Source organism: Equus quagga, chromosome 6 (genome assembly GCF_021613505.1).
Source record: "Equus quagga isolate Etosha38 chromosome 6, UCLA_HA_Equagga_1.0, whole genome shotgun sequence".
Classification (NCBI taxonomy): domain Eukaryota; kingdom Metazoa; phylum Chordata; class Mammalia; order Perissodactyla; family Equidae; genus Equus; species Equus quagga.
Genome location: NC_060272.1, coordinates 61,363,877 through 61,381,448, shown reverse-complemented (window position 1 = coordinate 61,381,448; position 17,572 = coordinate 61,363,877). Strand labels below are relative to the sequence as shown.

The following is a 17,572-nucleotide window of genomic DNA, read 5'->3' as shown; positions in this document are numbered from 1 at the left end:
TTTTGGAAAACTATTAGGTTAACATTGGGCGCATTGTAAGTGTACAAAAAAAGTTTGATAAGTGAATGAATGAATGCTTAGATTCACTAAGGAGCTCCAATGAATGGAGAAAATTGAGAAGTATAACATATAGACTCGTATCTCACTTTCTTCAAAAATGTTATTACTACTCTACTTGTTAATTATTCTCAAGGCAATTTCTCTTTTTAAAATATTTTAAGGCATTTATTTCCTCAGCAATGAATTAAATATTGGTTAAGCATCTGCACATCTGTTCATTTAGATATAGCATGTATTCTTTTTCCTATTTCACAGATTCCATAAAATGCAAAGTTTATATAATCCTGCCACCGATGTCATTAGCAGACAAAGATAAAAACTCATGAGCTTTGTGTTTTAGTTTATCTCACATTCTGGTTCATAGCCCAACCAGGCTGCCTAATGAAAATTTCCCTCTGCTTGTGCCTCAAATACTTTATTTTTAAAATACAAATGATTTGACCAATATCACTGTGATTTAGAAATGTTTTCTTCCCTGTTGGTCTTTGCCATGATCTCCTCTGGATATAGTTCAATTAGATGCCTTCTCAGTTTTTCACAAGTAGCCTGTTTTTGTAAAAGTTTGAAAAACTTTGAAAAAGAACTATAAAACGTTTTCACTGTCAATAGGAAGAAAAAATGGATTGCTTGAGGCAGACGCAGCTCCCCGTAGAGCTAACCTTTTGATCCTGGAATCCTTTCATGCACTTAAGTCTGCTCTAGAGTCAATGGGAGTGTTGTGTATGCAAGGGCAGCAGGATCAAGTTCAGCCTCTTCTTTAGTACTCTGTAGCCAAGTGGGGTAGCCAGCTGAATCTGGTTTAGTTAAAAAAAAAAAAAACACTTTCCTGATGCTTTGAAGTTTTTTGGGCAGTGTAATAATATCGGGATTTGTAGGAGGTTATTTTGCATAATCCTTAATAAGATATTCTTATGGCTTCAAAAAGTTAGCGGGATAAGAAAAGCAAGAACCTCCAGTACTCATAGGAAGTATTTTTTAAAGATCTGTGTAGAAACGACCCAAAACGCATTTCAGGAAGATGTATAATTATAGGACTGTCCAACTGTGTGTCCAGGCAGGAATGCCCCTAAAACTATTCCTGATTGATGGATTTCTACCCTATTTTTAAAAGAGAGAGATATAATATAATATCCCTCAAAAAAGTCTCCACAGAAAACAGAATGGTAGTTGCCAGGGACTGGGGGCAGGGGAAAATGAGGAGTTAGTGTTTAATGCATACAGGGTTTCAGTTTTGCAAGATGAAAAGAGTTCTGGAGATGGATGGTGGTGATGGTTGCACAACAATGTGAATGTACTTAATGCCACACACTATACACTTAAAAATAGTGAAAACGGTAAATTTTATGCTATGTGTATTTTAACCACAATTTAAAAATATACCAAAAAAGTAAATTTTAAATGGTCTTTAAATGCTTATACTGTTTAAAATCAGGAAAATTAAAACTCTGTTAGCTGGACAATTCCTGCATGGTTTGCATTCAGTTGTTCATTTTTTTTCTTTTAAATGAGTACAAAATACTCTGATGAACACAAAGAAGCTTGCTGGAGGATTCTATTTGTAAATGGATTAGGTATCCCTGTGACTAATCCAACTATTTGAATTGAAACAGGCACTCTTTCCTTTACATTCGTTATCACCCTAACCCCACAAGTACTCACTGATGAGGACGTTTTCCAGGCGAGGCCAGAGGGCTGAGCAAGGTGACTGCACTGGCCAGTGGAGAAGGGGGTTGGAGAAGGGAGAAGTACAGGAGTCCGTCACAGAAGCCGTGATCTCTCTCTGCTGGAAGCCAGTTCACTTTATTATCACCAAGAAACTGAGGTTCATTTTCTGGCATTTTGGCCTGGACATTAAGAATTTAAAATAATACCATTAGATATAACCTACTGTTTTTAAAAATAAGCATTTTATTATCACTTTGTGGAAGGGTACTAAAACCCCTGTGATTTCTTTATATTGGGAATTCGGCAGCAACTTGAGTCTGGAAAAAAATGGCCTCACTAAATAAGTGATGGTTCCAACACTAAACAGGAGGTTAGGAATGACTTTCTCTCTGGTTAAATAATACGCACACATATTCACACACAGATTTCAGAAGAATGTTGAAGCTGAAACAGAAGAAAGGTGAATATTGTATTTAGTGGTGGGAAATAAAGTGTGTCGTATTAATATATATGAATAATTAACTTATTTTTTCCTCACTTTTTGGAATCCAGATGTTGGGCAACCTAATCTTTCTTCCAAACAACTATTTTCTCTTTGACAAATCCCTCAAAACTCTAGTGGTGGTCCTCAGGCAAAAAAGACACTGCACTAAGACGTAAAATCTCCAAATTCTCTTCCTTGCTATTTCTGACAAATGAGAACTATGGCTCCACATATTCAATTATCAGTATATCCAACTAAAAAAAGTATTTTCTTACCTGTTTGGAGAATATTTTAGGACTATAAAATTAACTACTTCAGCAGGATAAAACAGGTCGCTGATGTTTCGAGAAAAACCATTGAACAAAGAACAGGCAATGTATAAGAGAAATACATAATGGCCAATAAATATGCAAACAGAGATTCTGCTTGTGATGTAAGCAATGCAAATAAAACCAGTACAGCAATTTTTCTAGCGGAATGGCAAATTCTGAAAGATTGACAAAAATGAGAGTGTAAGGAAGAATGCGTGGAAAGAGACTTTGTGTACTCTTGATGATAGCGTATATTGGGACTTGAGCATAAATTTAGCAATGTGACAACTTTATCACTGTCAAACTGTTAAATATTTCCATCTTTTGACCCAGCAATTCCACTTCTAAGCAGTTTCCTTAAACAGATCATTGTACATGTGAACAAATAAGATGCAAAAGGACATTCACTGCAGTGTAATTTACAATAGTGAAAAATTGGAAATAAATCATGTCCGCTAACAGGAGCTTGGTTAAATGAATTATTGTTCATTCATTCATCAACTATTGGTTGAGGGCCTACTGAGTACCAAGCAATATTCTATATACAACATACATAATGCATCCATTAAAATAATGATCTAGATCTACGGTTATTAATATGGAAAAAGGTTACAAGACAGTTTGTACAGTTTTCTCTCATTTATGTAAAAGTGAATGTGTATTTACTTATATATATTTATATGTAAATATATATATACATTGAGAGACATCTGTAAGGATGATCACTAATACATTATTATACTACCAGTGGTTATCTCTGGGACTTTTGCATTGCTAATCTTTACACTTTTCTATGCTGTTTGCATATTTTTACAGTATAACTATATCATGTTTATAATCTAAAAACTATTAGGGTATACTCATTTTGAAGAGATAAAAAAGAACCATCGGTACAATTTAATTATATTAATATTCAGGAGAAAATACCAGACAGCCACAGAATTCCAGAAATCCAGCTGCATTTCCAAGAAGTAAGATGCAAAAGCAGATGCTTGCCCACAAGGATGAGGTAAATAGGGATAAAGCACAACAGTTCCACAGAACTCAAGTGCACAATGCAGCTGAATGTACTCTACTAAACTAGAAATCCAGGCCAGCAAACTCCCCAAAGACTGAGAAGCCTGAAGACTAATAATAATAAACATATCATACACAGGGTTTTTTATATAACTTGGATGTTATTTGCATTGAAACGATAGTCTTTTAACAGTTTCTAATGTTGCTTTTTAACTCTATCTATCATTCCTTTTTCCTTTAAAAATGATCTCCCATGAAACTTCTCCTCCCTTTCATCCTACAAGACAGCTTTTAGTCTGAGCACATGGGGAACGTATAGCTCCTTTAAAAAGGTAAAATACTCTTGGCTTTACCTGATTTATGATTATCTTAGCCAAAGTTATCAAGTGCATATCAGTAGCACAATCATAATACAAAAGAATTCCTTTCTCTGCCATAATGAGTAACATCAACAGGATGTGCATCACAAAGACAGAGAAACCAGAATGCTATACCAGAGCTCGTGCTAGAAATTCTCCCATGAACCTAATGAATCTGAATATATGAACAGCTGGCCAACATGAACGAGAGGACAGAAACATACAACCACACCAGATCTTTTAACTGTTAGCTGCAAACGTTCGAGATTTCTCATATTAAATGCAGGAAGTAGTTATTTAAAAGTCTAGGTTTCTACTGTGAGAGATGTACTAATATTCAACTTTGAATATTTTTTTTTAAGTTTTTGTTGTTATGTTGTTGTTTACTCTTACTGGTTTACTTTACATTTTTACACCTTGTGCTATGTATGCATCATAAAACATCAGCTTTCTCAAACCTATATAAAACTTCTTCTCCAGGTCTTTAAGATGGAATCAAATCCCAGGAGTAAGCAAATACCTTGCTTTCACAGTTTTTACGATAAAAATTGAAAACGAAACTTGAAGACATTTGGTTCAGTCAAACAGAACAAACAAAGCAAGTACTGTAGTCTCGTGTCTTTTATTAGGCCAATTTTTGAGTTCTGAACAGCAAGATCCCTTGACCACATAGAAGTCTTAAGAACAAGTACGTGTGTGTGTGTACTCGTGTGTTGAACTCTACCACGGACCCATAAGATGCATCAAACATTCTAGTTTTGCTCCTTTCAAAAACTGTTTCAAGGAATAGGGATCACCTGCCAGTAGATTTTTAAAAGCTGAAAAAATATTCCGTTAACACATGACTTTTCTCATTAGAGAGAGGACACATACAGACTACTGAGCAAAGCCAAGCGTCAGGCTGCCATTGTTAGCAAAGCTGAAAGACTTGTTGACTTGACTAACTATCGTTACCTGGGCCAGAAGGATCAAACTCTCTCTGGTTTCTCACCCTCACTTCCCCATTTGTTATATTCTTTAAATGAAAAATCCAACTTCAAGCAGTCTACTGGTGTTCCTAAGAACAAATCAGGTTTTATAGACCTGAGTATCATGTAAGAACAAAGAAAATCTAGGAAGCCCTAAGAATATCAGACTGACCCATTAACTTTTTGAACATTCACCAGATTAATTTGAATAGGTCTGGTTACCCGTCTTGTGGAAGGGAAAGGTAAGAGTTCAGGTTTCTGGGCTTTACATTAATAGTTCAAAGCTAGACAGTGGGGTGGGAGATTGAGCACAAGCCCCTCCTTGCCTGCCAAAGCACGTCCTCGCTGCAGTTGCTTCTTTATGAATCTTTGTGAATGGAGCATTAAAGGAAATGACTAAAAGAGAAAAAATACACCAAGTTCATCAGTCTGATGCTGCACAGTAAAATGTTACTTTCATTTTCTTTAATGACATTTTTGTAGAATGATGTCAGAAGTAAAGTTTAAAACACAGTTTTAATCTCAAAACTTCTTAAAATAGTTGAAAGTGAAAAATCTCTAGACTAAAAACTGCAGTAGTATAATCTTTCATCTTAACTATTCAGGATCAAAGGGTTTATAGGTGGTTTAGTATGTGTGTGTTTGTGTGTGTGTTTTCATAATCAGCATTGAGTATTGAATCAATCCCTTCTTGTGGTTCTATTGCAATAATTGTGTTTGAAGCAACTAAGAATATTTTATTAGCCAGTATGCAAATTTTTAGTACTTAAAACTGAGTAAATATTATCAAATCTCTTAGATGGCGTCTAAATGATGAACTAAATTAAAAAAAAAAACAGAAAAGTTCAATTCAGTAGAAAGTATTGTAGTAACAGCTTATTTAACAAAAATAACACACTGAGTTGCCTTTAACATAATTTTACTTCAATTCTTATGATAATATTTACAATTATATATTTATTACTGTCATGGCAATACAATTTGGGGATTATTAACAAGGCCAGAAAAACTCTTCCCCTGTGGTAAACTAAATAGTCTCCCCAAGTGTCCATCCAAGTCTAGAATCCTAAAATCTAATTAGTTTATTAATAAGAAACTAAATGGAACACTTCTACAGAGATACATACATACTTCTATATCTCGAAAACTTCAAGGAAGGAGCAGTTTTCATGAACACATAGAAGCTATACTGTTGAGGGAAAAAGTATTTGAGGCTTTTAAAAAAGAAGAAAAAAATGACAAGGGCCCTTCACACTTCATAGACCTTCCCCTCATTCACTCAGAATTCTTTGAAGGAGGGCTATGCATGTTTTAGCTTGTGCCAAGGCTATACTTTTACCTCCTTTCCACCCCTGCACCAATCACTACTTCCCACCAAATAACAGTTAGATACTAAGAAAATCAAGCCTGTGGCAAAGTCAACACCGGCTCGACATCTGCTAAAAGGGCATCCACAGGTCATCTGGGTGATGCTCTGGTGCCACAGGCAAGACTCCACCCATTTAAACCATTCCTCCCATATCAGCTTCTGTCTTATTTCCAAACATCTCCAGAAAAAGAGACTCCACAGTAATCCATTCCAATGCTTAACTTCGCTTTTGGGAAATTCTTCCCTACATCCAACTTCGCCTCCTCCTGCTGAAGTGAAAGACCTTGCCTTCTGTTCTCTTCTCAGCAGCAAGGAGAACACCAGTCTCCATACAATAAACCTTCATACACTGAAAAGTTTTATCAAGCCAGCCACCAGTTTCTCTCCTCCAAGCTGAATAATCCTAGCTCCTTTAACCTTCAGAAGCCCTATTTCTCCAACCTTTTGATCAATCTTTTGTCTTTCCTCTGAATTCTCTTCTTTCTCCATGTAATAGCCCTGGACTACTGAGAGTGAAATGTGAGATGCTGAGGCTTTAAAGTGGACAGGAGTGGAGGTCTGAGAGCTGTTCAACAGGGTCTAGAGATGGCAAGATGGGACGACGGAAAACTGGAGAAAGATACACTGGAACCTAACTCATAAAGCCAAGCTAGTCTCGGAAATATAAGTCTTAGTCATTCTAAATTTTCCACAATTTCTTGCAGAGTCATTGTATTTTCAAGACTAGCATTGGATAATGTTATATTCAGTTACAAGTTTTGTGAATGTCAGTCTTGCTCAACACTGACATGCTGTTCAAGGCACTCTTCAGTACAACTTCAGACTGCAATAAAACAGCTAGATAATATCGGCTGACTCAGAAGAACGCAAATCTCCAGTAACTCATTAGCTAATAAATGGCGAATGCAAATATCACAGTCACACACAAAGACACATGGTTTGACTCTATCCCAATCTTTCATCAAGACATAGAGCATAATCAATGCCTGAGACAAACATTCCTTGTCCTGAGATGGACAGATGTGCCTTGCAGTTTTGACCTAAATCCCAGGTGACAGAAAGTCCTGACGATGTCAAAGTGTTTCTTAGAGCCCCCTGGGTTCCTGTGCCTCAAAGAATGTGCCACATATAACACACTGAGAGTTTTCTTTACAAGTGTTTTTTTCTTTCTTTCTTTTTGGTGAGGAAGATTGGCCCTGAGCTAACATCTGTGCCAATCTTTCTCTATTGTATTTGTGGGATGCTGCCACAGCACAGCGTGATGAGCAGTGTGTAGGTCTGTGCCCAGCATCTAAATCCATGAACCCTGGGCTGCTGAAGTGGAGTGCATGACCTTAAGCACTACACCAACAGGCCGGCTCCTTTTTCTAAAATTTTTATTAAATAAGAATCCAAGAATAAATGCATTCAGATGTATGAAGTTAAATTTTTTACTCTTGATTATGACAGGATACTTAAAAAAAGAAAAAGAAAGAAAAAAGGTTTTCACAAGATTGAAGATGAAGGCTTCCCTAATTTGTGGCCTCAGTAAGGTTAAATACTGATTAAAGACACTTTGGCAAGATGCCGCTTCTGTTGTGCCAATTTTGAGAAAGACAAAGTGGGGTGTTTTACAAATTCTTGTTTCTCAAATACCACATTTCTGCCTCAGACCTTTTTTTTCCCTTAAGGCATAATTTCTTCCACAAATATATGTGGTTCAGTTTGTATTTCTCAACTGTAGGTCAAATTCTATTATTAAGGACCAAGGCGGGGTACCTTAACAGTTGCATGCGTGTTCCTGCATCCATTTGTGAATTGGGTGTATGAATGTGTCTTTAATTTACTGTGGGATTGTGTGGACAAGTTGGTCTCTCACTGATTGAAAAGGTATCGGGCTACTTATCAAAAACAAATTGCTGCCATCTGTAAAATAAATGACTAACGATATTAGTATCATAATGAAACTCATGAATCAAGATAGATGAGGACAGGGATAGTTTTAATATCCAAATTTTGCATACTGAAAGTAAGTTCAGGTACTGATAACTGTAAAGACGGCCCTTCCCTCCTGCTGTGAAGCCAAGGGTGAAGTTCTCAGCAGGCTTGGGGCATCTGCATTGCAATGCAGAACTCAGGGATGCTAGATGGAGGGTGGGCTCCTTTTCTGTGTATCTTCCAGCCTGACTCCTCTGACTCCTACCACTGTAAATTTACGTGGGTAGCACAGGACCTGACACATAGTCATGGCCAACAAATCGCTGCTGAATAAATGAACCAAGAAATAAGGTCATAGATTCTAGATCATATCTTATTGGTACCAAGATTTTGCCATAGCTGGAGAAACGCAGGCAAAGAGAATAAAATGCCTGTCTCTATGGCATAAACTGAACTCAGTGGTCAGGTGTTCCTTTTATCCAGTTGTATTTTGACCACCTGATTTAATGAAGCTATCATGGAGTGTTAGGACCCTACACTGAAGTGCTCGATTCCATCCCTATTTATTAGATGTCTACATTGTAATGACCTACATTACCTGCACAGAGTAATCCAGGCTATTAATTAATTCAGGGCCAGAAATCAAACACACGCATGCCGGCTTAGGGTTGAACCTGCTCCCCATTAGACCACGATCTCAATTCCTTTGTGACTAGTTATTGCTGCATTCCATTGTCCTAAACTGAATCCCCACAGTAGAGTGCTATATTAAAATGCTGTTGGCTGTATTTCAAAATATGGCCTATTTGGGAAATCTCTTTCCAAGGAAAAAGACATAGCAGTAACTGGGGTGTATCTCCAGAGTCACAAAATCTAAAGATCAGGAAAACATTCAACTAAAATGTAATACATGACTTTAATGACTGAATGATACTGTGGCTTGCTACTAATGGTTACAATTCACTAAAGTCAAGCGCTAAAGTGTGTTATTCAATGCATATAAAATATGGTTACCTTTACTGTCATACACTTAAGAAAAGGCTTTGAACCTTGGTCATTTTAAACTCTAATGTATTTAAATTGCCATTTATTACAATGAATCTCCATTCATCCCCTTTTTCCTCCTCCACCAATGACCCTTCCCCTAGGATAAGGCACTCTACCCACTGATCTTGGGCTTTCGTCCCCTCCCCTACTAGTAAGGATTTTTAAAAGCTCCATCAAACCAGACTCCAGTTACTGGAATATAAATGACAATATCCTTTACAATGTTATCATTCCCAAAGGAATTTATATTTTAATAGGAAAGTAAATATAAGCTAGCCAGTTTCAAAATTTAAAAGAAGGAATATATAAATTAGTAATCTACGGGTTCATCATACTAAATAAAAATAGAAATACAGTATAGCGAAACTTAAAATTCCTAAAGGTCCTTTACAAAGACTCACCAGAAGAATCAAAGATGATCATGGCACCAGAGAATCTGAATTACTTTTCTTCCCTATAGTTTGAAAGGAATGTCCTGGACTAAAATGGAGGTAAAAATTAGTGCAATGATTACGAAAATTTTGCCTTAAATTTTGACTAGTTCAGAGTTGTAAAAGGGCAGGACAGAGCTTCTTGCACATGGCTTGTGGAAATGTAAACCAGGATGACATTTCTGTAGGAAAGTTGGCAATACATATCAAAAGTCAAAGGTATATAACATTTGACCCAGTCATTTTACATATAGGAATTTATCCCAGGGAAATAATCAAAGATTCACCCAAAGATTTGGATACGAGATATTTATGCAGCACATTTTAAAGAAAAATAAAATAATTTCAAATCAACCACAATGCCCAGCAATAAGAGATTGATTAAATAAAAACGAGCATCCATAGATGGGATCACTGTGTAGCCACCATGGTGGGGTAACCGGCTGCACACACTGACTAGAAAATAGCCACTCCGTGATGCTGCCTGAAAAAATCACAAAGTGTTAAGTGGTGTGACTGGAATGATCTTACTTAAGGGAAAAAACTCTCACACACACAGACATACATTTATATACTTACATTTTTTTTTAACGACTATAAGAATATACCCCAACCTTTAAATGCAGTTCCCTCCAGGGAATCTGACAGAGAAAGAGAGAGTGAGTCGGCAGTGTGTGGAGAGACAGAAAGTTTAATTTTCTGCTTTATAAAACTAGTTATTGCTTAAATCTTAATCCAGCAAGTATGTTTTATAGCTCAAAAACAAAAATTAAAAGCTTTAAAAAATCATGTTTCAGATAAGGATGTAGGAAGCAACTCACAACGTTTTCTCAAGTGAAAAAGAAAGCAAGATATAAAATAGCACAAACAATATGATCCCAATTTTGTAAAACTAAATCATATATGGCATAGAATCTAAGGGAAATAGAGTCAAAAGGAAGGAAAATATATCAAAATATTACTGGTTAGTTCTGAGTGGTGAGATTAAGATCATTTTTTTTCTTTCTTTCTGAATTTCATAAATTTTCTGCAATGAACATAGATCACTAGCATAAGTGAAAAACATTAAATATTATTCTTAATACATTAAAAATTTTTTAAATTATCAGTTCAATAAGTTAATGGTATTTGCTTTTCTAACGCTAAGACTTACACCTTCTGTAACTCAGAAGCTTGAGATGTCAAATTTCTACAGATGAGTATCCTTTTAGCTCACTATGATATGCGTATTCTAATAAAGACTTAAAATGTTAGATGAAAGAAGAGAGCTTACATAGCAGACCGATGAAGCTGACGAAACTGAGGTCCAAAGAGTTAAAGTGGTTTCCAAAAGCTCAAATCTTTCATTTAATGGAAGAGTTGAGACGAGAGCTGATTCTCCCAGTCCAGTGTTTTTCCATGACACGATGCTGCTATGTTTTGGATGAGAATCACTGAAACCACAACAAAAATAGCACTTTAAGAAACGTACAGCAAAATGGCAAATGGACAGAATTTGTACATAGCTTCACAGAGAACTGTTAAACACAGCAAAATTCAGGTTCCACTCTCAAAATCCCATTGGCCTTTCTGAGAATTCTATCTAGAGAAATGATTAGATTGGACCTAAAAGGATACTTAAGGAAACTTGATTTTTATTTTAATAGTAACACAATTCAAAGCTTAAATGAAAACATCTGGTTTCACTTTCTCTACTGATTATGATAGCTAGAGATTCTGAGACATCAAGCATGACTGTGTCATTTATTTGATATGCAAATAAAGTTCTTGGCTTGAGTGTAAATCTTATACTTTCAACAGTGTCCCTTGTAGCTAATTATTTTTTATATCTCCTCCTGGGTCCAAAAAAAGCTTGAGGCAGACTTATTCATTAAGAAATGCATCCTTCCCACAAAATGCCTATAGGCACAATTCCCAAAAAAAGTACACCTTAATTAATTAGAATCCAGATCACTGGGATAATTGCCATCCTGCTTTTTTCCACCTTTCCCCAAAGGTTGTGACCCAAACCCAAGGATGAAAGGCCAAATGGGGGGTAGGGAGAAGGTGACCACATGGCAGAGTGGTCAATTTCTATTGCAGCTATGAAGCAGACCCATTTGTTAAGAGCCAGGTACTGTGCTAAGTGATATTCAAAGATTACCAGGGTCAGATGAGAAACTTGGAGTTGTTCCCAATGAGATCAGACCCCCAGAACTGTTCTCACACTGCCTGGCTCTCACCAAACACCCTCTACACATATACACACACACCCCTGCAAAACAAACAGAAACACCCATAACTCTCATTCCTCTCATTAACCAAGTAAGTTTGACATAACAGAGTATTAGGCACTTTCACCCTTGCTAATGAAAACCTTGCTCTGGCTCTGTGAACCACAAAGCCAAATGTGTAATTCCGGCCCTCAACAATCAACTACTTTTGAGACTTGTTGCAACATATCCTCACATTCAAAAGGGCTTAGGCTTATATTTCCTCACAAGGCATCCTCTCCCAGTTGGGAACTCGGCATAACCATGGACATTTACAGGGTACCCGAGTGTGGCTGTGTGTTCCTTCATGTAAGGCAACATGACATTTCAGAAAATAGGGGACTGGGAGGCCCCTCCCTCTCAGTTTTCTTTTCACCAGACCTAGATATAAAGTTGATAATTCTATCTGAACCAGAAAGAAACACTGAGGAGAGAACCCAGGTAACAAGGTACAAATATATACCTCCCCAGAGTCAAGTGTCATAGTCTCACTTCACACTAGTCCTAAATTTGTGGTGGAGAAGGCAAAATCCAGAATATTCTTTCATTTATTTAAGCAAGCAGAGATTAAATCAATGGGGAAAAAGAAGTGGCCATAAATCACAATTAACTACTGTTTGACTTGTTTTAAATAAACAAACTAGTGAGTTCATATAGCCAGAATTTTAAAAAAAATATGTTCTGCCACCTACTTTTATACATGAGGGCAAATGAATAGTATTCAAACTTGCAGCAGGGTATTCAAATAAGGAACTGCCTGGTTATAACACTAAATTTGTATCTGTTAAGCCCAGTCCCCACACTTTCATGTCTAATGCTGCTTATAACAATTGCTATTTATAACCCTTTGAAGTTCACAGTAGCCATTGTAACATCCTAAAATGCCTACTAAATAAATCAACTAGATTAAATCCTATTTAGTATAGTCATACTAATCAACATATCTCACATTTTTCTCATATTTTAATTCATTGAAAACTGACAAGCCACATATGATAATACAGTCCAATTAGTCAAAAAGAGCCCAATCCTGAACATTTAAAACCACACTTGTTTTACAAATATGACAAGTAAAACAGAAAAAGAGACAGAGCTACATAGACAATCCAGGAAGCTATAAACACTGCACTGACTGTAATATCATCTGATGTTACATACTAAAATATTTAAGTATGTCCAACTTTTTACATTGGTCCAGATCTCACATCCCTAAACAGACATAAACTGTTCTAAGTGCAGAAATCAAGCTGGTTTCTCTCATCCTAGCTTCCTGAACATTCTGACCACAGCCCTACCACCACCTCCCTCCACCACACATACCTTTTCACTATTTGAGACATTGCAGGGTGAGGGAAAGAACAAGAAAGAGAAGTCTCATGACTTCTGAAATTGAAAAGAGGAATTAAGTTCTGAAAAGGAGAAAGAGAATGACAAATTTGCTTAACTCCAGTATTGAGTAAATATTATTGCTTAATTACTTTTTAAAAGATACACTAGATCTTTTTAGCCATTTCTTTCTTTATTTAATTTATAAGAAGTGAAACTCTAATGTAAAGAAACTTGTTCCACACACAAATATCACTCTGCCCTTCACACCTGACAACATCCCCTTCACCCCAAATGATAGCTTGTGTGATAGGGCCCTGCCTTATGTCCTTAAATACCAAGCAACCTAAATGCTAAAATGAGGAGCCTAACACAACTGAACTGGGAAAAACACAAAGTGGAAATTTATCCCCCTTGGAAAAATAAATAAAATGTATGTTAAGGAAAGGGGTAATTCAGGGAACCAGAGCATTTAAATAAATTCCCAGATGTTTGTGCTGCTGTGTGAACGTCTTAAAAAGGAAACAGCTTTTCATTACTTCATGAATCCTCCCTCATTGTGAAGACGATTTCAAAGCCCCTAGCATTCAAAGGAGAAAGTCTCAGGGTTGTCAGATTCCTGCTGTGTCTTGGGCACCACGAATGTTCCAGGAACCCATAGAAAAAGCTCAGGCCTGAAAACGTGTCTGATTTTGACCTCCCAAACCCCAAGTCTATGTTTACACAATTCATGATTAAGATGGATTTAAGAAACTCAGACAAAATCACATTTCAAATTTCCCCAATCAGTATTTCAAAACAATCAAACCAATAGTCATTTTAACATTAACAGCATGGATAGGATGGCCATAAATCCCTACACTTTCCCCTGGACATCACACGCCTTCACTGGGACGCTTTAACTGCCTCTGGCAGTGCCAATGAATGTGGTTAAAAATCAAGCAGAAAACGTCCGAATGTGCACACTCAGCTACATGATTTTCACTGTCTACGACTCAAAAAAAATTCTCAAACAATTTTCACCCAATTTGGCTTGCCTTTCTTGCCTGTAAATTGCAATACTGCCAAGTTACAAGTTAAAGATTCTGCCAATTTCTCGGTTTTGTGAGCAATGAAAGAAAAAGTCAGAGTTCTTTCCCTAAACGGGTAAAGTGTGTGCGTGCGTGTGTGTGTATGTTGAGTTAACATTTGGTTACAGCAGTATACTATAACAACATATGGAACACTTGTTCAAAATTTCCAAAATAACACACATACACTCTTTGTGTACAGATCATGAAAAAAATGTCAAACCCATATTGAACTGAGAGGGACTAGGAGAAAGAGTGTTTGTAGCTATAAATACTAATATTCACAGCCATTATTGCTGCTATTTAGGCAGAACAATTTACCACCCTTCTAGATCTTTATTCTAATGTGACTCATATCACGCATGTGGTCAAGAGACTAGTTTCAGCCTCCACACAAATAAATTTAACTTCTAGAAAAATCCCCAAGGCAAATTTACAGCCAAAGACAGACTCAGTTCAGAAGCGGTGGTGGTCATGGTGGCAGAGGTTCTTCTGGGGTGACAGCTCATTTAGGCCAAGAATGAGGCTCTGAAGTCAAGAAGGAAACACTGAGAATGCCCTCCAGGCATTAAGAGCAGCAGCCACGGAGCCAGCTAATCAGTTTACCTCAGACTTTGCTGCTTTTTAAGAAAAATATTGAAATAGATTTTTAATTGTAAATTCTGGGAAGTATCTACACCCAGGCCTTCAAGACCTTCTCTTCCTTCCCAAAGCTAGGAAAGTGGTGTGTTCACTGCCAGATACTGATCATAAATAGCCAGAAAGTCACTGCAGATGAAAAGTTAATCTCTGGCGTGAGAAGCAAGAACTTGCATACGCCATCAGCAGGAGTTCACCAGGCACAACCAGTCCGGAGGGCAATTGGGCCATATGCGCCAAAAGCCTTAAAAAAGGCTTACGTATACCATAAATACTGAGACACACAAAAAGATTAAAGAATACTCAATGTCTTACTCTTTGTAATAGTGAAAAAAAATGGAAAAAACTCAAATGTTCAACAGTAAGAAATTTGACGAAATGGGGTACATCCTCCTATAGATTATGATGCAGAAATTTTAAAAATCATGTTATAGAACAATATTTAATAACATAGGAAGTATTCACCTATGTTATTTAGTGGTAAAAGCAAATTAAAAACATATTAGGCTATGACCATAATTTGGAAAAAAATTCTACTGTATAAAGATATGACTGAAGTGATGGACACCAATAACATTATTATCTCTGAATGATGATACGAAAAGTAAATTTTATTTCCTTCTTTGTGCTTTACTGATTTTCCAAATCTTCTACAGTGAAATTGTATTATTTTTATTTTATTATTTTTATAATCAGGTAAAAAATAAATTTTATTTTTAAAGTTAATCACGTGTGATTCTTACACAGAAACGGTTTCCTTTCTTTCCTTTTGTCCTATCCTACCACCTATCCCCAAAAAACAGCCTGAATTTTGCCAATTTCCCTGACTTCACTTGGGTTCTTTTCCTGATTAACTGAAAACAGTCCTAGAGGAAATTGGACTGTAAAAGCCAAATGCTTCATAAGTTCATGTTCCAAGAAGGCAAATAGGACCACAAGTAGCCAAAAGAATCTGGTGATGAAAATGAGGCACTAAATGGATTATTTACATTGGTCTTTATTGATAAAAATATTAGCAGGCTTGGCATTCTTCAATTACATTTTGAAGTAGAAATGATGGCATTTCACTCATATATTCATTCATTAATTGTCTTAGTCCATTTGGGCTGCTATAACACAATACCACAGACTGGTAATTTATAAACAACAGAAATTTATTTCTCTCAGTTTTGGAGGCTGGGAAGTCCAAGTGCCACCAGATTCGGTGTCTGGTGAGGACCAGCTTCCTGGTTCGTAGACATCAGTCTTTTTACTATATCCTCACATGGCGGAAGGGGCAAGAGAAATTTCTCGGGTCTCTCTAATAAGGGCATTAATCCCATTTGTGAGGTCTCCACCCTCATGATCTAATCACTTCCCAAAGACCCCACCTCCAAAATAACGTCATATTGCAGATTAGGTTTCAACATATGAATTGGCGGTGTCGGGGGGGGGGGAAGCAAACATCAGTCCACAGCTGTCATTAAATACTATACACCTCTTATGTGTCTACATGGCACCAGGCAAGGAATACAAGGAAGGCAAGCCTCGCCCTTGGCTCAAATCCCTCACAGGCTGCTGAATGCTTGGCTGTATGGCAGTTTTCAGGGCACCCACCTCTTCCTCACCCATCCTCTTCTTCAGCCACAGCAGTTCTTCTTTATACATCAGCCTTTCATTAAAGTTTCATTTGAATAAATGATTCTTTGGCTTAAAAAAAAGAACATTTGGAATTTTCTGCTGTACTCTTATTAATCAACTAGATGCTCTGGAGTTGAGTGGCATCCACTAACAGTTTTAAATGAACTCATGGGTGAAACTATTAGCCAAAATGCTACCCCCCATATAATGTGTTATAATTTATGTATTCTCTATCTGCTTTGAAGACCTTCCATCAACCCTTCTCACCTCTTAGGCACACATATTCCTTAAGGGGTGTGGATTCCTAACGGTTGCTGGTTGAGTATAACCACATCCCTCCACATTCTCAGGGGCTGGGGGGCTGTTTTCCTTTAGGCCACTTGACTATAATCAAGTGGTCTAGCTCTTTTCCCAAATGCTGGTGTAGGCAGGCTTCACAAGAACTACCGGGGAATTCATTTAAAACGGAGAGTCAGGCCCCACCTCCAGAAAATCTGACTCTACAAGACTGAAGTGGGATTCTATGTTTTTAACCAGCTGCCCAGGTGTCTTCTAGCTTGAGAAACAATGTTAGGAGACAAACCTCTAGCCTGGGCAAGGGTGGCTCAGAATGTTGTTAGATATCAAAAGACCTTGGGCATCTGTTACTGCACATTTTGATAATTTACCTGTTTATATGTATCCTTCACCCAGTAGACTTGAAGCTCCTTTGGACAAAAAACTTGCCCTAATCTCTACATCGACAGGCTCGGCGCAATTCCACTATGTCCAATAAGTGTTGGGCATTAAATTAATAAAACAAAGGGCAACAAAAATTCATCAAAATCTGATTCTACTAGACTAGAAGTTTTTTTGCATCAACAGATTATTATAATAAACCTGTTATTAGAGTTCATATGCTTTTTCTCCTGTAAGATTAAATTAAACTAAACAATTAGGAACAGATTTTTTAAAAAATTTTCTACAGTGCTTTTGGGTTTTAAGAGTGCTCCGTGAAATAAATAGGATAAGAATAGTCACCCCCCTGTTTTAGTGGA

The 17,572-nt window shown here is 36.9% G+C and overlaps 1 long non-coding RNA gene across 1 annotated transcript; it reads right to left on the bottom strand.

Annotated features, from left to right (window-relative positions):
* Positions 1-312: 312 nt before the first annotated feature.
* LOC124240633 (uncharacterized) lies at positions 313-9,669 on the bottom strand. The gene is made up of 3 exons (XR_006888965.1): positions 9,599-9,669; positions 1,720-1,904; positions 313-854 (listed from the first exon to the last, which is right to left on the bottom strand). It is a non-coding gene; the product is annotated as an uncharacterized LOC124240633 (long non-coding RNA).
* Between the last annotated feature and the right edge of the window lie 7,903 nt (positions 9,670-17,572).